General features: G+C 42.5%; 1 protein-coding gene across 1 annotated transcript in view; it reads left to right on the forward strand.

Annotated features, from left to right (window-relative positions):
* The window catches only part of LOC148479116 (ADP-ribose glycohydrolase MACROD2-like), an 878,670-nt gene that overhangs the window by 745,854 nt on the left and 109,813 nt on the right, over positions 1-23,003 (forward strand). The gene's annotated exons all lie outside the window — the stretch shown is intronic.

Here is a 23,003-nt window from a genome sequence, read left to right on the forward strand (position 1 = left end):
TGGTGCTACATTCACAAAGTTTTGGTCCCCCCACCTCCCAAATGTTGGGAGATATGATCAAGTTTAGGTTTATAAAATGTGGAGTTGTTGCCCATAGCAACCAGTTAACATCCAGCAATTATTTTTTTAGAATGTACCAGATAAATGATAGCCAGAAGCTGATTGGTTGCCATGAGCAAGACCTCCAACTTTGTAATTGCACACATTAGTAAAATTACCCCCTTAAATCAGTGTCCTTTACTGGAATAATTTTTCATTGAATATCTGCCAAGTTCCAACAACGACAACAATGGGTTGTAGCCGATATGTCCTCCGAGGCCACTCAGATCAATCATCAGATGTACCTCGCCGTTGTTTGACATATTCTATATTCCACATCCTGCCCATCTCTGCTAAACCACAGCCTTCCTTTGGCCCTGACCTTTCTATTTGTCACACAAGCTTGTCAGTTGTTAACCCTTTTTCCCAATATCATAATCTGTTTCAGCCTAAGCGCCATCCACAGTGCATGCAGCTATTATGACTGTAGCCTACTTTTCCTTAGCATATAATTTCCATTTAACTAACATAACAACCATACTATGTTGCTTCATACCTGGCAAGCTTTAACACATGCCTTTATACTATTTTACCTAATGTTATACATGTATTAACCAAATCAATAATTAGGTGACCCCTTTCATTCACCCAAGACTAATGCAGCGGTGGAAATATGCAGCCATCTACTTACAGAATAATATATACATTGTAAATGATAATAGCTTGACTTAATATTGTATATAAATAATGTTGCTGGAAGCGGTGTACACTTGATAATGTTTGACTGCCTTGAAAGCAGTTGTTAAAAAAAATAAAAATGAATTTTCTCCTTTATATATGCAGATTTGTGGATAGTGAATACTTTCATGCCCAAAGAGATCAAAGTGATATATTGTGTTTTCAGCTGCTGTGCAAAGGCTGATTGGCAATTACTGTGAAGGCATCTGTCACATGTTAGTGCAGTAACAGCTAGCGGAATGCAGTGCTGGAATCTATCTGTCGCTCTAAAGTGGACTGATCAGGGTTTCGCCTCTGCAATAAGAGTAGTCATACACAAAACAATGTATTTTTCAGGCTTCAAATTGGACTTCAAATACGACCAAAAGCCTTATGTTCTTGTGTAACATGAGCGTAAAATGTATTTAATAATTCATGATTGCAGGCCACAGGTGGGGAATATGACACATTTGTTTTGTGTCTTTTAACTATCAGATTAGTGTCAGTAAAAGGTCATGTCAGTTCCATGTTCTGCGTATGAAAGGGTACATATCAGGATTTCATGTTTTACACGCTGAGGTGCCAAGAGAAATGGCTGAGAGGTGGAGTATGGTATACAATGTAAGTGGACTCCTGAAATCTAAGGGGTTGATGTTTCAAACAGTGAAAATAGTGTAGAAGAAGACCAGGAGAGAAGTTGCCCATAACAACCAATCAGCTTTGAGATAGCATTTATCAAGTAATTTCTATAAAATGATAGGTAGGTGCTGATTGGTTGCTATGAACAATTTATCCACTGGTCCACTCCTCCACACTTTTCACTGCTTGATACATTAACCCCTAAGGGGTCTATTTACTAAGCAGTGTTAGGAGACAGAGTGAAAAGTGATAAGTCTGTGATAAGGTGCCAGCCAATCAGCTCCCAACTATAATTTTTCAAACACAGCCTGAGAGATGGCAGTTAGGAGCTGATTGGCTGGCACCTTATCACAGACTTATCACTTTTCACTCTGGGCCTGATTCAGACCCGGTCGCAAGCGATGGTGGCCCACAGCACATGCGCATGACGGAGCCGGCTCCGTCGTGCGCATGCGCGAGACTCGGCTAGCGACGGGCAATCCGTCGCTGCGGGTCTCGCATCAAAGGGGGCGAGCTGTCGATGTTGAGTGACAGCTCGCCCCCTTTGGTGGGCGGGCTGGGGGGGTGGCTGCCCAAACGGAGGCGTTCCCATGAGAACGCCTGCCATTTGGGGGCGGCCCCACTGACATCACGAGTGATGTCAGTGGAGAGATTCCGGCTCTGTTAGAGCCGAAATCTCTCTGGAGCTTGCGGCCAAGAGACCCGACCACAAGGGTCTCGTCGCAAGCGCGATGGTCGCGATGGTCTGGACCATCTCGACCATCATCATGGCCGCTCGCAATAGCTGTGGGTGGTCACCCACAGCTATGCAAGCGGCCAAGAGGCCGATCCAAAAAAAAAAAACCCGGCCCTGATTCAGAGCGAGCGGCTCTGAATCAGGCCCTCTGTCTCATAACACTGCTTAGTAAATAGACCCCTAAATAATAAAATTACTGGGTTTTATTTCTTCACTAAACTTTAAATATATTGTCAAAAAGCAGTATGTGATAGTATGCACATTGCGCACAGCTTAAAACATCAACACTGTGTCCTTCACATGCCCTTCGGTTTCCGTTAACATCACGTAACCCCAGAAGTATCATGGAATCTGTATAACATATCTATAGCAAAAGAGCACAGGTTCCCCATAATTCCTTTATTGTACTCATTTCATGTATTTAAGTATAAGTTGGACCAGACTTGGAATACATGCAGCAATTCTCTAATTTTTGGTACCATCAATTTCCTGTTGATGTGTCACATTGATTTATTAAATGCAGTAAATTACCCTGTGCGTACTCAGGGTTCATTAGCCTTTTATTGATGGGAGGATGTCGTACATTTTTGTTATTTACAAACTTGGGCAAAATATTTTCTGCCTCATTAACACTGATTGAAAATTTTATGACAATTATGTGCCATGATAGCAATTAAATGTAATTTATCAAACCTCCAGACTGGCATATGATTAAGATAACGGTATGATTGTGTTTGATTGCACTTTGTTGGACCAGAAAGGATAGTCTGTTGTTTTAATGAACTTATATTTTTTTATTGTTATCACAAATACTTATTTGAGCAGCCTTTTGAAAAAGGGAACATCCAAAAAAATAAAATAATAATAATTTTTGCAAGTACGACCATCTTATAGGAGGAAATAATTAGATACATAGTACAAATAGACATAAGCAGACAAGTAGATATAAGTAGATAAATAACACAAATATATTATAACGTGAAATTTTCATGGAAGACTAAGATACAAGGAAGTTATATCATTTTATAGATCATAAGTTAGTTCGCGTTCAGAATTTTGACATGTCCTGAATGGTAACAGTCAGAATGTTGACATTAATGGTATGTCGACATGTAACATGTTGACATGGACATAATGTAGATATGTTCATTACGCCAACATTGTGCATGTTGACAGTTAAAATGTTGACAAAGCATTTTAGTTCTAAATTTAGGGTTAGATTTAAAAAGTGAAAATGCTGTGTAGACATTTTGACTGTCGACATAGTCAACATTATGACCATGTCGATATTTCTGTATGTCCACTTCAAACTTGTCAACATACTGTCCGTCGACATTATGACTGTCAACATTCATAACAAGTCGACATTCTGTCAACATTCTGCATGTTGACATGTCATACCACACCCCTTAAGTTGGACCAATCATTTGTAAGTATTTTATTAGGCCTTATTGATTTTGTGAACCCCTCGCCCGCCCCCCTTATGTAGCTTGAATGACTGTGCCACTTCCTGTTTATGTATCAGAGAGCCTGGGTTATATCTGATTTTTTTTTTTAATGTACTGTATATGCAAAGTGAGTCTGTCATGAATCTCTTATCATATCCATCTAACAGCTGCTAGTTTAGTAAATTAACTTAATTTTCCCCTGTTACTTTAATGGTTTGCTGACACTCACGTCCTGTGAGACAGAATATTGGTGAGCAATTTAGTGTGAATGGTACGGGGCATATTCATCAACAAATATTTGTAATATATCCCCATAAAACTGTCCTGGATTTATCTAAGTTTCAATGGGAGCTACTTAATTGTCAAATTTACCAAACTCTGGAATGCAAAACCATAGTAGAGGCCATCTTTAGGCATGAAGGAACCCAAAAAATAACATAAACATTTGTCCACAGCCGGTAAGTCTGAATTAAAAAAAATGAACTGTCTGGCGCTATGGCATTTATTTGTGGAGCCATTGAAATAAACGTTAAGGTGGTGGTTTGCGTTGTGTTACTCTAAACCAGGCTTGTCGAACTCAAATTCCCAACCAGGCCGAATATTCAAGGTCTAAGAGTGTGTGGGCCACAAGAAAATAATAAAGTCTTATATGCAACTTTTAGAAAGGTCTATTATTAAGAAAAACCAACAATAAAGTTTAAGCAAAGAGATGTCAAGTATCGGGAAGAAAGCATTAACTTAAGTTTTGTTCCCGATATTTGACATTTTTTTGTTGTCACCATTTTCCAATTTCAGGAGAAATCTTATTGGATGTGATAACTTTTAAAACTGAACCAAGATGAAAGTCTGCCAATCTGGACCTAGCAGGTGACTTGTTTCCTTTCATTAATGAGAATAATTGCTCAGACTGGTAGGCACTTCCAAACATGGAAATAATTTCACATGCGAACTGCGAGTTTCTACAAATCGCTCAGGCAAATACTTATGAAGGTCCGGGACTCCAACTTCGTTGAAATTGAGCTTCAAATTCGAATCACATTGGAATCTCAATTACTTCCATTTGCATATGAGTTGGCACTTTTTCTATTTCAATTTAATTCACTTACTGCCCCCTTAGCCTCACACACACACACCTGGTGCTGCCATATTCTCTTAAGTGCCACTGTCTGTGCAGTCACACAGCTGCTGCCTACCTCTCACAGTGATAGAATTGGGGGATGTGGCGTCTCTCTCCCCAGGCAGCGCAGCGCGTCATCACGTGACAGCTGTCACTGTCGGGCCGCATTAAAATGTGCATTTGGGCCACATGTGTGACATGTCTGCTCTAAACTGTAAATAAACAGAGAAGAGATCCCCAGCATGCGCACGGCTCAGGGGCATTAATTGATGGATTCAAATGCACTTTTGGTGCCTTGCCCTGAGCATCAGTGCTTGTCAGAATAGTAATGCATCATTCCTTATGACAAATAATGTGTTTGTTTGCCAACAGCCGCATAGAACATGAATGCTGCAACCTCCACTTTGACATTTGCTTAAACTGCTTTTATCAAAGAATTTGTGTTTTCAATTGATTACCTTGTTCTCAAGCACACCTTTCTCTAAACTGTGGAGGAACATAAACAGTGGCATATTAACAGTGTGTACATGACGTGCAGTACATTCAGACCCCCATGTTGCCCACCCTGTGTACACTGTATCTGCCACAGGCCAGAATATGCTGAGAAAGAGCATACTGTACCCTACAAAATCGGCATAGCGCCTGGCGCTGCTCGCCACCTCTCGCTGTCATACTCCGGCTACTAGTTCTCTCCTTCTCCCAGGGCGTTTTAAGAGAGGAGGGGCCCTGTGTGCACTCCTCGTATGGGGCCCCCTCCTCTCTCCCTGGTGGCTGGCAGACGACTAAAGTGGCTGGCCAGCCACCGGAGCATTAGTAGACTCCGGGCACTAGAGTGTGCCCGGAGTCTACTGCGCATGCGCAGAACACTGGAAAAATGGCCGCGGCGGCCATATTTCCGGTGTTCTGAGCAGCAGTGACACCCGACACAGGACCTCGGACAGGTAAGGTTTTAAAAAATATGGGTGCAGTGTGTGCGGTGCGGGGCACCCATGGACCCGGGGGCCCGTGTGCCCCGCACACACTGCATCCATTATAGATACGCCTCTGCCTCCTCCGTCAGGACTGGTGATAATAACATGACAGTGCCCACAGACAGCACAGCGATTGGAAGCTCCTAGGAGCAGGGTGGTCCTCCCCACTGTCTCACAGCTGTATTGTGTATGGATAATTGTGTTGCTAATTGTTACTTGTGCTCTGTTTATAAGTTGCTTACTGTATTGTAATGTAATGTTCTGTGTACCCTGTACTGTATGTACGGCGCTGCGGACCACTTGTGGCGCCCTATAAATAAAATGTAATAATAATAATGTCCGTCTGGGATCTGGGTATGAAACACAAGCCCTGGGCTGGTATGGGAGATTATTTATATTATTGAGGGTATGATAATGAATTTGAACTACAAGGTACATGTTTACAATGTAAATTTTTATTTTCTCGGTAGCAAAGTTTTGAAATTTGTTCTGGCCACTAAGGTATGAAATGCCTCTGGTCATTAAGCAAAATTGTCATTTATTTCAGTCCAAATCCCTATATGTCATTCCTTTCCATGTTACGCCTGATCTAGAGATCTGTAAACACTGATATTGAAGTGAAGACCTTGAGGTTTTATTTGCGCTGCAGAGTTGCAGTCTCTGTGAATAACGACCACCAGTAGGAACAGCAAGCAGCTGTGCACACTTGTAAATATAGATTGGAATATCGATGTCTGAGACGAAGATTATAGAGGAATTTTTATATGAAACTGTAAAGCTTAACAACTTGTTTTTCCACAAAGAATGCGAGTGCCCATGTAGAACCAAGGGAAATTTATTTATTGCTATGTGTCAAGAGAAGCTGAAACCTTCTCCATCGTCAATTCTCCAGAGTTCCGCATCATTTTGGGTAGAAGAAAAATATAATAGTCTGTTGAAAATAGGAGCAGTGATGTGAAAAGGTTTGTGCATTGGGTGGCTGCAGTCGTAGAAATGTTTAATTTAGTATGGCTTCTGTGAAAATGTCAGCAGCCTGATTAACTGGAAATTACATTTATATATCCTTTTTGTATCTATGGAAATAAGAGGAGACAAATATTTCTCCTTTTGGAAATTGATTACATACTGTAAGAGCAACTCAAGTATTTTTAATTTTATTTTACCATTTGCTGTTAAAACTGACCGGTCACCTACACACAATGGATTCTGGGCAGTTTGCCTCAGATGGCACAATTGATATTGGTGGCAGAGGTGATGTTCTCACTTCGCCACCTGCCCTGGCCTCTACTCGCCACCTGCCCTGACCACTACTCGCCACCTGCCCTGGCCACTACTTGCTATTTGCCCTGGCCACTACTCGCCATTTACCCTGACCACTACTCGCCACCTGCCCTGGCCACTACTCACCACCTGCCCTGGCCACTACTCGCTACCTGCCCTGACCACTACTCGCCACATACCCTGACCACTACTCGCCACCTGCCCTGGCCACTACTCGCTACCTGCCCTGACCACTACTCGCCACCTGCCCTGACCACTACTCGCCACCTGCCCTGACCACTATTCGCTACCTGCCCTGACCACTACTCGCCACCTGCCCTGACCACTACTCGCTATCTGCCCTGACCACTACTCGCCACGTACCCTGACCACTACTCACCACCTACCCTGACCACTACTCGCCACCTGCCCAGACCACTACTCACCACCTGCCCTGGCCACTACTCGCCATTTACCCTGATCACTACTCGTCACTTGCCACCATCCCTGGTTACCACTTGCCACCTGCAGTGGCCACCAATCAACACCTGCCATGGCCACTATTTGCCACCTGCTCTGGCCACTACTTGCCATCTGCAATGGCCTTCACTCGCCACCTGCCCAGACCACTACTCACCACCTGCCCTGGCCACTACTCGCCACCTGCCCAGACCACTACTCACCACCTGCCCTGGCCACTACTCGCCATTTACCCTGATCACTACTCGTCACTTGCCACCATCCCTGGTTACCACTTGCCACCTGCAGTGGCCACCAATCAACACCTGCCATGGCCACTATTTGCCACCTGCTCTGGCCACTACTTGCCACCTGCAATGGCCTTCACTCGCCACCTGCACAGACCACCAATCAAAACCTTCACTGGCCACTATTCGCCATTGCCCTAGCTACTACTCACCACCTGCACTGGCCAACACTCACCACCTGTATTGACTACCACTCGCCATCTGCCCTGGCCACCACTCACCACCTGCCCTGACCACCAATCAACACCTGCCTTGGCTACTATTTGCCAACTGCCTTGACCACCAATCAACACCTGCCCTGGCCACCACTCACAACTTTTCCTGGCTACTACTCGCAGCCTGTTGTGTGGGAAATGTTGGGACATGAGAGGGATGAGAAGTATTTATCCTTACTGGCCCTTACTTCTGTCACCTCATCAGTCAGCACGTCTGACTACTGAATCCTTCTTCATTTTCCATCTATTACTTTATGTACATCTGCAGTTGTTATGGGAACTCACTTACTGCTAATTTGTATTCCTTGATATTTGTTCTATTCCAGTCCCTGCACTATTTCAACAACTGCTAAGCGGAGAGGAAAATGTCAAAGAATCATACTTTTAATTTGCATGTTTCTTTAGCCATATAATGTGCATTCTGCTGCTTCACATGTTGGTTTTTGTGTCAAGGAAACCAAGATATTAAGCAATTTAGAGTTGTTATTGTTTTCAATGGACTTTATCAAATCTAAATAATGAAAGACAAAATGCCATGCATTCCTTACACCATTTTTTGTGTGTGCGCTTCTCCATACCAGTTATGTTCCACCAAGCGTCATTAACTCATCGACATATTACATTTTGAAATGCTGACTGCCCCATTTGACACTGTGCTCTTTCTTTTTGTATCACTGACTCCTCAGTTTTTTTTTGCATTTTGCGAGAAAATATTTCCTTTATTTAGCAGAATTCCACAAATACTTTTTTTAGTTGTCAGATTCTATACAGGTAAAAATCCTAATTGCGTGGAATACCTCTTTCAATTCATTGCAGTCCTGTGTTGGGAGCCATCATCACTGTCTTTATTAATTTACAACCCATTAGCTGAGGGCCAATCTGGCCTGCATTTTAAATGTTTTGCCCCCTCCCCTAGGTATAGTTTTCTGTGCCACTCGCCTGGAGCAAAGGTTGTAGAAACAGGAATAATTTATAAATCGCTCCTGAAATACCTTTATTAAATAATAACAAAAGTGACTTTGTTTTTGCCTGGTGAGTTTAAAAGGCTTATCAAATAAAATAGAAAATATTTATTCCCTTCAGACCCGTATTGTTATTTCATTTAATTTTTTTTTCATATTTAATTACTCTTGGATATGCAGAGTTCAAGCGCTGATCAATTGGTGTCCAGACACAGTACGCGTAGCTGTCAACTTTCAGGGATTCCAAAGATAGACCTTTTCCTGAAGATGGCCCTAGTTTTTTAATATTGACCAATTGCATATTTGCCAACTTTCTGGCTGCTCCCTCTGGGAGGGGGAAGCAGCGTCAGCGCAGTAGAGGGCGTGGCTGCGGCAATGGTGGGCGGTGCGGGGCTTGACGGTGCGATCGGGTCACCATGATGATGTGATTCAGAGTGAAATGCATCATGCCCCCCCCAGACCGCAAACTTTCGCTTGGTAAGTGAGCGGCTACAGAGAGAGGGGGTGCTGATTTTGCGTGGGAGGCGGCCAGTCCGAGAGACTTGCCCTCTCTTGCGGGCGGATGGGAGCGCCATACCATTTTCGGTGCATTTACTATTTAGGTGCTATTACTACTATCTATTCCTATGTCCTGCGCTTTGCAATGATTGATATTTGTTGAAATATATTTATTATTTAAAAAAGTATGGAACTCAGGAACGATTGGTTACCAGATACTCAGATGCAGCAGCTCACAAGCAACCTGTCTCTCTGAAGCCTATTTCAAAATGTTGATCCTTATTTATATGCTGCTTGTCTCCATGCTCTAGCTGCAGGTTAATAGTTTTGACGGGACTGTAGACCCTATTACGCTGTAATATGTTATATCTGTTAGCACATTGTAATCAAACCTAGCAACCTGTAACTTGCTATGATGAAATATTCCAAAATAACTGTGTTTTTGAGAAGCAGGAGATGTGCATGAAAAAAAAATGGATCTCTAGACCTGTCAAATTCAGTAACATGCGAGGTGGAACAGTAGCTGAGTGGCGTACGGTGTCTCGGCATCGATTGATCTAGCTGTGCGGGAGGCAACATTTTAATTGCGCTGGTTAATACTTTTTGAAGTTTGTGAAAAATTAATGATTACAGTGTAATGATGATGAATGTTTAAGTCACAGTGACTGGCTTATGGTGTACCTATCCAAACATGTCCTGAATTGTTCAGGACAATTTGAAGGGGCCCAGGTAGCTTTAGTCCACATTTTCCTACTCATACTCTACTCTTCTAGTATAAATCCCAATCACTGTTTTTGCAAGTGATCAGTCCACCGGGAATTTGTATAAAAGAGACACTTAAATGGATCACAGCCACCACTAACCAGTCATATGTCTTCTCCAATCCAAGTTGCAGGCCACTTCTGAAATCTCCTTCGGCACAACCTCTGTCAATCGGGCTCTACAGCAGCAGGGTGGATAGGCCCTAATCAGTGCTTACTAACAATGGCTTGTTTGGTTTACTGTACATTAGGCGGACTGTGTGAAATAACAATCACGCTTTTCTGTCTCCTCTTTTGAAAATGTTTCAAAATGTCAGCCCCATACTGATATTCTTATCATATCGCTATTGTCTAAAGTGACACCGCATGGGCTAATTAGACCCCAGTGAGTATTATCATTTCTGATGCTCTCATTCAGCCTCCAGCTCTCAGCAGAATCTTACGGTGATATTTGCAAAATAGTAAAGTATAATTATATTCCCGATTAATTTTGAGACACCTGCTAGTGACAGTCATGCAGCTTGTACAATGATAGCTTGGGAAAGAAACAAATGACTGTGGTTGTATACCTATTAATAGTTCTATTTATTTGGCTCGAAGATGAATATATTTCCAAGATTGCTGTGGATAATGAAGATACAGTTTAGGACAATGACAGAAAGAAAGAAAACAAAAAACAAAAAAGCATGCCATTGTTTTCTGAAATTAAAGTATCTCAGGAACTGACACTGGGGCTTCCTACTGTAAAGAAGTATTAACATTTTATACACTCTGTGTGACAAATGATTGATGAGAGGAAACAGCGGCCTTACAGCTTCAGTACCTTCTCATTTTCATGATATAACCTTTGTCACAGGCTGCCCATGCATGCAGCAGTTTTGACTCCCAATTTCGTGATTGTCGCCCCACAAAATATAGTAAAAAATAAATATATGATAACCATGATGTGCCAGTTTTTGTAGAAATAGGTCAACTGCATTAATTGGGCGCCCACAGGGACAAATTTGTTTTTTTGGGCACTTGAGTCAAGCAGACAGATCAGCTCCTCTGTATTTAGAAAGCTCTGATGCATTTCCTAGGAAAAGGTTAATGCGGGGTTAACATGAAGGTGGTTATTAGTTATTTTTAATAAAGTAAATAAAGTTATTTGATGCCTAACTTTTTTACTAAAAGGGAAATTTATTACCTGGAACCAGCAAACAGGAGGGGCATTTCACGTCCTAGTGATGGAGCCTGCCTGGTATAAGTATTACATATATATAATTATATACACTATATGGACAAAAAGTATTTGGTCACACCTGTTAATTATTAAATTGAGGTGTTTCAATGGGGTTGGGTATGAAATCCCGGCTGTCAGGATGCCACTGTTCAGAATACCGACAGCGGCATCCCCACAGCCAGAATCTCGACACCTATAAGAACGGCTGGTAAGTATTTTCCCAACCCCTACCCTAACCCCTACCCTAACCCTCCCTCCCCGGTGGTGCCTAAACCTAACCTTCCCTCCCCACCCCCTAAACCTAACACTCCCTCCCCCATGCCTAAACCTAACATCTTCCCCTAGTGCCTAAACCTAACCTCCCCTCCCCGCACCCTAATCCTAGCAATCCCTACCCGGTGCCTAACCCTCCCCTTAATGCCTAAACCCAACCCCGGTACCTAAAGCTAACCTCCCCCTAACACCCCGATACGTACCTTCAGGTTTTCGGCGCCGGTATTTAGCCTGTCGGCATTCCGCACGCTGGGATGCCGACTTCATCCCGTTTGAATCAGACCCGTTGTCACAGGTGTATAAAATCAAGCACCTAGCCATGCAGTCTCCATTAGAAACATTTGTGATACAAAATGGCGTCACTGAGTTCTGAAGAGCTCAGTGACGTCACGCGTGGTACTGTGATAGGATGCCACCTTTGCAATAAGACTGTTCATGAAATTTCATCCCTGTTGGATATTCTACGGTCAACTGTAGGTGATATTTTTAGAAAGTGGAAGCGTTTAGGAACAACAGCAACTCAGCTACAAAGAGGAAGACCACATAAACTTTGTGGCAACAGTTTGGGGAAAGCCCTTTTATATTCCAACATGACTGCGCCCCAGTGCACAAAGCAAGGACTATAAAGACATGGTCTAGCATATGCTGGGTCCCTTTTACTAATAAATACATTTACATATAATTTATGAAGTCAGGCACGGATGTTGGACGAGAAGGCCTGGCTCGCAATCTCCATTCCAGTGCATCCCAAAGGTGCTCGATGGGTATTACTAGCACACTCTGGTATTTCTAGCACACTCTGGTATTTCTAGCACACTCTGGTATTTCTAGCACACTCTGGTATTTCTAGCACACTCTGGTCTGTAGCTCAGCAGTTTGTTGCATTAGCTGAGTGTGCTCAGGGCACTGTGTGGCCCAGTCAAGTTCTTACACACTAAACTCATCAGTTTAGTGTGGAAGAACTTGATTGGGCCACACAGTGCCCTTACCTCAACCCCATCGAGCACCTTTGGGATGAACTGGATTGGAGATTGCGAGCCAGGCCTTCTCGTCCAACATCAGTGCCTGACTTCATAATTTCTATATATAATTATATATATATATATATATGTAGACCCCCTTCTGGTCTATCCCGCTCCACCCCCCCCCCCTGCTCCGTAACACGACCTCCACTATCAGAGAATACCCCCTGTAAGAACACAGTGCCTCGATCGCATCATCATCAAGGTCCCGTCCCCACTGTACAGATCCATGAACGGCATCTTCAAGCTTCCGGATCCCTCACTTCGCTTAAGAAGTGGACAATTTATGGAGGCTGGCTTACTCTCTCAGGAGTCCTGGAGAGCCCCCAAAATTTGGGAGTGTCCCAGAAATTCCGGTACAGCAGTTAAGTATATCCGTAAACACTTGTATTACATATGATATAAGACACACTACTTACAGAGCAGAATCCAGTTAATACGTTAGCATGATACTGTATGTGAATTCCTGCTGTACTCTATTACTGTGTGCTACACACAAGTCAGCAAAACTTGCATAGTTCATTTGTGAATTCAATTTTTTTCCATTTTGTATAATGTACAAATGAAATAATTAGCACCACCTGTGGATCTTTTAACATGTATCAGCCAGTAATAAATAACCTGTGCACCAACTAGGAGATCTGAAAAACATGCACTGTTAGGGATGCACTGCTTCTATAGCATATATGTACATATATGTCCAGGGAAGTGCTAGGTTCTTCTGCTGCTCCTCCAGACTCCCGAACTTGCTCCAATGCTCTGGAATGGTGCCAACATCTAAAATAAAAACATTCAGCTCAGGCAGGATGGCCCTACTGCCGCATCAAAATGACTTAGTGTGATCCTGTATATGATGGAATTATGGCACTCATTCAGAGGCGGTCGGAGGATGCAAGCGGTCGCTCAGAAACTGGGCGGCCGCTTGCATCCTGACCGGCCACCTCTGTTTCGGTCGTTAGGCTGTGGGTTAACACCCACAGCTCTAACGACAGCTAGGGTGATGGTCGCGATGGTCATTGACCATCGCAACCATCGGGGCTTACGACGAGACCCTAGGGTAGGGTCTCACTTGTCGTAAGCCCCGGAGAGCTTCTGGCTCTGTCAGAGCCGGAAGCTCTCCACTGACATCACTAGTGATGTCAGTGGGGCCTCCCCCAAACGGCAGGCGTTCCCATGGGAACGCCTCCGTTTGGGCTGCCACCCCCCCGGCCCGCCTTCCAAACGGGTCGAGCTGTCAATCAACATCGACAGCTCGCCCCCTTTGGAAAGAGACCCGCTACGACTGGCGCTGTCGGTCGTAGCGGGTCTCACGCATGCGCATGAAGGAGCCGGCTCCCTCGTGCGCATGCACAGTAGACAAACATCGAGGCGGCTGTGCGGTCGTAGACTGTACGGCTGCCTCTGAATATAGCCCTATGACACACAATACACATTGTATGACGCATATTAAAGCTGGATAAGTACTAATTCTGCCCTCTTCATGGACTGGCCACAATCGCTCTAAAATCAGGCATTTGGAAACCCCCATCTACAAATCCTGCGTTTGCCACTGATACCCTTGTCTATCGCAAGTCGGAAAAAAAATTATTGTAGCTGCTACTCACAGGAAGCTTTAAACAAATGAAGGCCACCGCGACTCATTTCAATAAATGCATGTGTTTCTGATCAGTCAACAAAATAAGTCATTTAGCAGTATAATCTTGCAATGAGATCAAAACATTAATGTGTATTATAATATTCCTGCGCTTGACATCCGATGAGCTACAACCATAATGGATTACTAATTAAAACAAATAAGAGTTTGGTTATGGAAAAATAAATGGAAATTATTTTAGATATAAAGGAGCCTATTCATCATCAAAGGCCTTATGGCCTCCAATGATGAAGTTGAACTCGCTACGAAGGATACTTAAGTAACCAACTCGCAGCGGGGGAAATGTGACACTGGAGCAATTCATCATTGCTCCGGTGAGGGGACAGCTGCTCCGTAAAGCAGTTGTCCCGGTGGTTACTTACCTGCTCCCCGTCGTCCCGGCTACGCGTGCGTGACCTCAAGTCACGCATGCGCAAAGCTGCCGGGGAGGTAGTGAGGAGGCGGCGGGGGACATGCTTGGATCCCTCTTCGCATCCCCTGACCGCCTTCCCATAGGAAGGAGTGGGGATCCGATAACAAGCACCGTCTAAAGATGGCGCTTGTTCTTTTTCTCAGAGGCAAACTCCGAAAACTTTCCGTTTTTGGAGCTTGCTGAATATCAGGGGGTCCTATCGGACCCCTGATGATGAATAGCCCGGTAACCTAATTATGCATAAACTAGCGTTTCCGCATGGTTACCGGGCCATTTATCGTATGATGAATAGGCCCCCCCAGTGTTCATTTTAGCACCCTGAACCTCTCCCAACCCGTGCAGGTCCTCTTTCCTGCCTGGGGTGTCGCTCTCTGCTGTGGTGTTTCTAGCACACCCTGGTCTGTAGCTCAGCAGTTTGTTGCATTAGCTGAGTGTGCTAGAAGCACCCGAGCAGAGAGTGACACCCCAAGCAGGTTTTGAGGGGTGCAGGGTGCTAGAATGAACACTAGATATATATACCAATAAGAAAAAATGTCTATGTAACTATTTTACAAGTGCTAGTGATATACTTGAACCTGTGTCTCTGGAAGGTGTGTGTCTTGATGGAGTTCTAAAGTTGAGTCTCCTGCTCCGGAGACGACGGCCCAGATGGGTGGGATGGAGACTAGACCGCACAAGAGGCATCATCTGTGACAGATTTGTGGGAGTCCTGGCTATGCATCGCTGTGGGCAGGGCTGCAATTTGTAGAGACATCACGTCATCACTCAGCATATAAACCATTTCCTGAGTGGATTATTGAATTCTCCTATTATTTATATTTATTTTTCATTATTATCAATCAAATAATAGCGCAGTGTATCACACGCAGTGTAAAATTCCTGTACATATATCAGTTTTCTGTAGACCAAAAATTGTCAGACTCTCCGAATAATAGAGAAATAAGGGTTGTCAACTATCAGTATTTTGTAGTTGGCAGGTTCCGGTTGGAAAATAACCCTGCAAATCTATTACTTTGGATGTGGGAGATTTGTGGCGAAAAATATAAGTTAAGAATTCTCCATAAAGAAATGACTGTGAGTTTAAAGCTGAGGGGCCTATTCATCAAACGATAAATGGCCCGGTAACCATGCGGAAATGCTAGTTTCCGCATATTTAAGTTACTGGGCCATTCATCATCAGGGGTCCGATAGAACCCCCTTGGTATTAAGTAAACTCTGAAAACTGAAAGCTTTCAGAGTTTCCTCCTAAGAACAAGTGCCATCTTCAGACGACGCTTGCTCTTGTAGCCCCGCTCCTTCCTATGGGAAGAAGTTCCGGGGATGCGAAGAGGGATCCGAGCGGATCCCTCCGCCGCCTCCTCACTACCTCCCCGGCGGCTTTGCGCATGCGTGACCTCTGGTAGCCGGGACGACGGAGAGCAGGTAAGTAACGCAGCTACAGAAGTAGCTGTGATACTAACCATGGGGACAACTGCTTTTTGGAACAGTTGTCCCCTCACCGGAGCAATGATGAATTACTCCGGTGTCACGTTTCCCCCGCTGCGAGTTGGATACTTAAGTATCCCTCGAAGCGAGTTCAATACTTCATCATCAGAGACCATACAGCCGTCGAGGATGAATAGGCCCCCAAACCCTTTGGTTTGTTTTGAAGAAAGGAAACATATTTGTAGCTGTTGTCAGTAGGTTATCAATGCTTCGAATCCTAGTGCCTCACCTTTTCTAGAAACTAATATAGATATTTCAATGGGGCTTGTCCTTCCATAACAAGTCTGTTTATCGCCATTGTCCCCATTATCACATCATAGACTAAATATTATAATGTTATTTAGCACGATTCAAATTATGTGTTCCATTGTATCCTATACACTCCAGGTCTTTACTATCAAGGTTATGCTCTTGTGTTGTATGTCATGCCTAGGCTAGTTGTGTGTTCTATTATCATACGCTGAATCAGGTTTCTCCTTCAAGTGCCTTGGTACTTTTCTATACTTCCTGTGTTTTGTTCTAATTTTCAAAACCCGTTGGACAAATGCATCCAGTATGTAACTATAGTGGCATATTTTGTCTAGGTTGTCAATTTGATTGTTTATTTAAAGAAGAAATTAATTTTCATATCATTATTATTATTGTTATTACTATTAATATTACTTAAAAATGTATAGCTAGAGTCAAACAGCAACTACGGTTAGAGAACGCTTTAAGCTACTCCCCAGGAACATTATGCAAATAAACCACTCCTATATAACTATGCAAATATTACTTCCATCTAGATCAAGATAATCTTTACAGGTCGGGCATAAATTAGTGAATCATTTAAGACTTTATACTTTACTCTAACGTTGATTAATTATCCCAGCATCTCCTGTCATTTATATTTTCAAACAAGATACATGTAATGAAGAAGCTGTTGCTTTTTACCCATGGGGGATAATCCTGTCATATCCCAGGAACTGACTTTTATTACAAGTCATGTACATTGATATCTATGCAAAGTTTGCAATGTTCCGCATCTCGCTTTTATATATAAAATAGATATTTTATCTTTTTTCCTGGATGAGAACATTGGCATTACTTCAGAGATGGGTTGTAAATTATTATTTTTTTCATATTGAAATTGCAAAGTGGCATGTAAAACTGTTTTCTGAAATCATCGGGAACTGAAAGCGCAATATTTTTTATTTTTTTTCATTTATTTTTTTCTCTTTTAAAATAGAACGTTCCATATGGTTTCATTCGGTCTCTTGTGATGGCAATTACATTTCTCAAAATAAAATAAAAAATATATAGAGGCAAGCAGAGCAGATAAAATATGTATAAATCCTATTGCCATCTATCCCTCTTTTCACTTATCTGCGATCTTCTCCACATCTTATATTTATAAATGTTTCCACCATCAGATTAATTTAGATAATCAAATAGGTGGTTTGGCTAGAATTCCCCAAGGTCTCTTTGGCTGATGTTTTGAAAGCTAATGTCCATTTAAACTCCCAGCTAGTGTCAGCATCATATGCAGAAATGCATTATAAGTTATTGCACCATTCCTACATAACCCCTAGGTTGAGGTGTTTCATAGGAGCTTTCTCTGACTCTAAACTGCTTCAAACACACACTACCGGAAGCCGATCTCATGCACTGCATGTGGTACTGTACTAGGGTACAGGGATTCTGACTGACTAGCCAGGACTACATCCAGTGTGATTTGGGCATCCCTTTTGACATAACAAATGCATGGGCACTATGGAATCTATACCTCTTATCCACCTCCTATGCCTTAACCCATGGAAATAAGATCCTTCCTGATAAAGTAGCAGCTGTTGGAAAAAAAAAACATTCTCTCCCAATGGGTCTCCCCAGATGTACCTAGCCCATCGCTACTTTTGCCTCGTTTATCTCATTCACATGGACTAGATAGAAATGTCCATAGATAAGGAGGGCAAGGCTGATACAGGTTGAGTCTCCCATATCCAAATATTCCAAAATACGGAATATTCCGAAATACGGAATTATTTTGGCATGACTGAGATAGTGAAACCTTTGATTTTTGATGGTTCAATGTATACAAACTTTGTCTATGACACAAATTATTAAAAATATTGTATAAATTACCTTCAGGTTGTATGTATAAGTTGTATATGAAACATAAATGAATTTCATTTCTGTACACAAACTTTGCTTGAGCAACAAAATTCTTGAAAATATTGTATAAAATGACCTGCAGGCTGTGTGTATAAGGTGTATATAACACATAAATGCATTCTGTGTGTATATTTGGGTCCCATTCCCAAGATATTTCATGATGATAAGAAAATATTCCAAAATACAGAATATTCCATTATCCAAAATACCCCTGGTCCCAAGCATTTTGGATATGGGAGACTCAACCTGTACATATATTTTCCATATGGCTCCCTGAGAGCCTAACGCAGGGTTGGAAAAACATTTTTACTAAAATAACAGCAAACAAGAGGGGCGCAACATTGTCCATCAAAACCTATTACAATTTATTGCAATCAAAAAAGCCTTCCAGAATAGCATTTGTACCAAAAATAGCGGTTAAGACTACCGCAAGTATAATGAGTTCATATCACAGGCTGAACACCAGGTTTCTCGGGGCAGACACAACGCAAGGTCGTCACAACGCCAAGCCACGGCCCAACGTGTTTCGTCACCAGACGTATATAATCTGGACAGAGTGGAGTTGGAGGGGTGGAGATGGAGCTGAGAGCAGGGGTGGATGAGACAAGCATGTCTATATCTATATATATATATATATTATATATATATATATTTTATATATGTGTATATATATATATATATATATGTGTGTGTGTGTGTGTTTATACAAATTTATATAGATGTGTGTGTACATAGTATATATACATACACACACACACGCATATATATATATATAAAAACGTGGAGACTTAGCGGCACTCAAGGATTCAAGCTACACAAAGAAATGAATTTGTATATACAGGGCTGTGGTAGGTTGGTAATTCACCCTGTGCCGGACTTGCCACTTGTACATGTGACTTAATGACATCACCAAAAGGGGACAAGCCGTCGGGACCATGAAGACGCTGGACAGCTCTGTGTGGTGGGCTCTAGGCTGCAGGGTGTTATTAAAGGAAAGCCAAATACAGACCCTGGGCAATAAATAAATGTGTGTGTGTGTGTGTGTGTGTGTGTGTGTGTGTGTGTGTGTGTGTGTGTGTGTGTGTGTGTGTGTGTGTATATATATATATATATATATATATATATTTGCTAAATTTATTTTTCTATAATTAAATTTTTTAGTATCTATAATTCTATTTAAATCTGTATTTAAATAGGATTCTGTTTAAAGAAGTTTCACATTTTAGGAAAAATGAAAAAAAAAAATAACACTACTAGCTCCATTTTATGCCGTTAATACTATTTATTTTATTTATTTCAGATACCAATAAAATAATTATGTTATGATTTACTGAAAACAAACTATTTTTGTTCATGTGTGATAGATGAAAATTCTAAACAACATTTCAAATGTTTAAATAGGCAACAATGCAAAATTTTTTCGTTTTCTTTTGTTGGGGGTTTATTATTTTTCTGTTTCCCCTTCGAGAAATACATAAAACACTTATTTTTACAAATTGTGAAAACTGTAAAAAGCCTAAAAAAAATGCCATAAGGTTGAAAAGTGAAATGCATTTAAATATAATACCAAATAAAATGGGTATGCTGTGCCTTTGTTTCTGTTTTACTTTTTATTTCATAATTTTGGTGCCTCCTCTTCCAATTAGGAGAAAAACAAGTACTGAACAAACACATTACAGTTATAAGCATAACAGCAGTAAAATGACTGCATCCCGTACATAAGCCACAAATCCCTGCTAGTTCGTTTCCACCTCAGTAGTAAACCTAACTCATTTTAGCAGTATATTATGTTTTACAAGCAGTGTAATTTAAGGTGTCATTGAATTCACATTGTATTTATTATTATTCATGTTATTAATCGTTTTGAAAGTGTGGAAACGGCAGAGCAACTGTTGTTTAGAAATGCCTCGGCAGCTGTATGAAACCTGAGAAAGAGACTGGGCCAGGCTCTTGTGAAGTGATGACAAATGCCGTCCAGCAGACTGATAGATTGAATACTGATGATCTGAAGATCTCTCTAGACGGGAATTCAAATAAGCTTCTTACCGTTTGTCAAAAGCACATTTTGTTATGTTAACCTATTAGCTGCAAGGGACAGAAGCCGCCTTCATTTAGCAACGAGGAAGTCACGGCTTTCAATTCAAACAAACCATTGTCTTTAGATGCCATCCATGGTCCACTGTATGGCATCATATATGTACTCTCACATGACTCTTTAATCATAGGAATATGTAGCCCCAAACTTATTATAGGTCTACGTGGGCAACTCCGACACTCTCCTCAGGGCTCTGGGAAGGAACAAAGCCACAAGGCCATCCAAAGACACATTGGGGCTTGGTATTGCCCTTTACTGCTCTCCTCAGGCTGTGAATGAAGCCTTGGCTAATGCCAGTGATATATGTGCAATCAAGGGGAAGTTATCGGTCTGTGCAGTCACCTGGTCTCATTTTCTCGCTCCCATAATTTATAGTGCCTGAGCCATGGCCATCTGCTGTTGCCCCATACTCCGCCTTGGCAACTCTAGTTTGCAGCCCTAAGGTATTCTTGTGCAAAGAGGGTGACTGAATCCTTTGTGTTTAAGTAGAACCTTGTTTAGGCCTCAGGTTATCCCAGCCCAGACAGAGCATGATAAACCATTGTAGGGGGATATTTGTAAAATGTGGTACACAAGGTAAAAAAAAAAAGGACTATGAAGTAAAACAAGCCATAGCCACCAATCAGATTCTTTCTAATATACTTAGGAAAGTACTGTAAAACCAGATGTCTGATTGATTGCAATGGATTACAGCACATTTTGTTATTATTATTGTCCCCATAATTTAAATCTGAAGTTTGTGCAGTTGTTTGGAACAGGAATTCCAACATATTTAGATAGAAGGTAATTAAGAAATATTTCATATCATCTAAGTAGCCTACAGTACTTCAGATACAACAGGAGGAGAACTATAATAAAACACAGAAAATTTACACAGTGTTTATTATGCCTCCACTTCTCCAGAATGTGAATGTGCATACGGCAAGTAGATCTCTGGACTGTGATCCATACCGTGTCCACCAACTATAAGCATACAACTTAAGATGGGATATAATTCATGCATGCTCCCGAATGGGTCCCTTTAGTAAAATAAGGTCATAAGACTGAAAATTGCTATCACTGCAAATCTGTCATTAAAGTCTCATCAATGCAGTTGTACGATACTCATCTGCCTCGATAATACTGGGCTGAAGTGTTGAGGGTTAAAATAATGATAGTACTTGTTCTGGCAGGATCTTTGTAAAATAGACTACCCTCGGTAGTGGATATTGCAGGATATACTCTGTAACTCATACTTACCTACTCTCCCAGTACTTGCGGGAGGCTCCCGATTTTTCCGGTAGCCGTCCGTTTCTCCAGGAGCGTGGGCGGATCTCCCGCATCCCACCCACTTCCTAGTGAAGTGGGCAGAATGGGGAAGATAAAAACCGGGATCGCAGGGACCCAATAACGCATAATATTAGCCTCTCCCCACGAACCTGCGAATCACGGGATTCTGCTGCAATGGGGGCAGGGCCTAATGACGTCAGAGCCCAGCTCCACCTCCTGAAGTAGTCAGCTGTGTCCCCTCTCCAGGCTTCTTCCAGAGAGGGGATGCAAAAAGAAAGTAAGTATGCTGCTACATATGTGTCCTCATTTACCTATCCTCAAATTGTGCCAAATAGCCTCGTTTGGTGCACCAGACTTTGGGACTAAGCTGCGCCACACACATTTTTCAACCAAATATGTGTCTTATTCGCATCACTAATGTGACAAAAGTACCTGGACGGATACAGTATGTAATACCGCTGGCCGCATGGACGGCGATTCTAATCCTGACAGCGGTAGTCCGGCAGGGGTGAAGATCCCGATCGCTAATTTAGGTAAGTACCCCTAACCCTACACCCTACCCTAACCCTCCTTTATGGGTGCCTAACGCTAACCTCCTCCCTAGTGCCTAACCCTAACCCCCTCTAAGTGCCTAAACCTAAGTCTCCCGGTGGGGTGCCTAACCCTAACCTCCCTCCGGGGGTTCCTAACCCTAACCCCCCCTTCCACTAGCCTAAACCTAACCCTCCCGGGGGTGTGCCTAACCCTAAGTCACCCCGGGAGCCCTAAAACCTAAGCAGCTGTCGGCGCCCGGCTTACCTTCGTTCGGTATGCCGGGCGTCGGGCTCCTGGCGTAGGTCTAATGACAGGCGTCAGGATTTCGACGCTTGTCATTAGTACCTTGCCGGGATTTGACAGTCGGGAATCCGGCGGTCGGCATTTCGACCGTCGGCTTCCTGTCGGCATCCCCCCTGGACACGGGCATTCCATTAAGCTGATGTGTGCGACTCAGACACTAACCTGTGTAAGAAGGCAAAAGATGCTGATCTTATAAGAGTGAGCTGCGCCATGCATTGCGCCCCATATCGTTATGCTTTTAATATGGGACTTTATAATAATTCCGATATACGGAAAATACTAATCCTAAATTCCTAGGACATTCTAAGTGGCTTTATATGCGGCTATGATGCAAATAAGATGGTAAGCACAGTACAAAAGTCTGGGATTCGCGACCTTTGGTGGAGCATTTCACTATATAATGCAAGAAGGCTAGCTGTTGGAGGGGATATCTGTAACCCACCATAGACAGGT

The sequence above is a fragment of the Taudactylus pleione genome, unplaced genomic scaffold (genome assembly GCF_031769625.1).
Source record: "Taudactylus pleione unplaced genomic scaffold, aTauple2 ptg000636l, whole genome shotgun sequence".
Taxonomy (NCBI): Eukaryota; Metazoa; Chordata; class Amphibia; order Anura; family Myobatrachidae; genus Taudactylus; species Taudactylus pleione.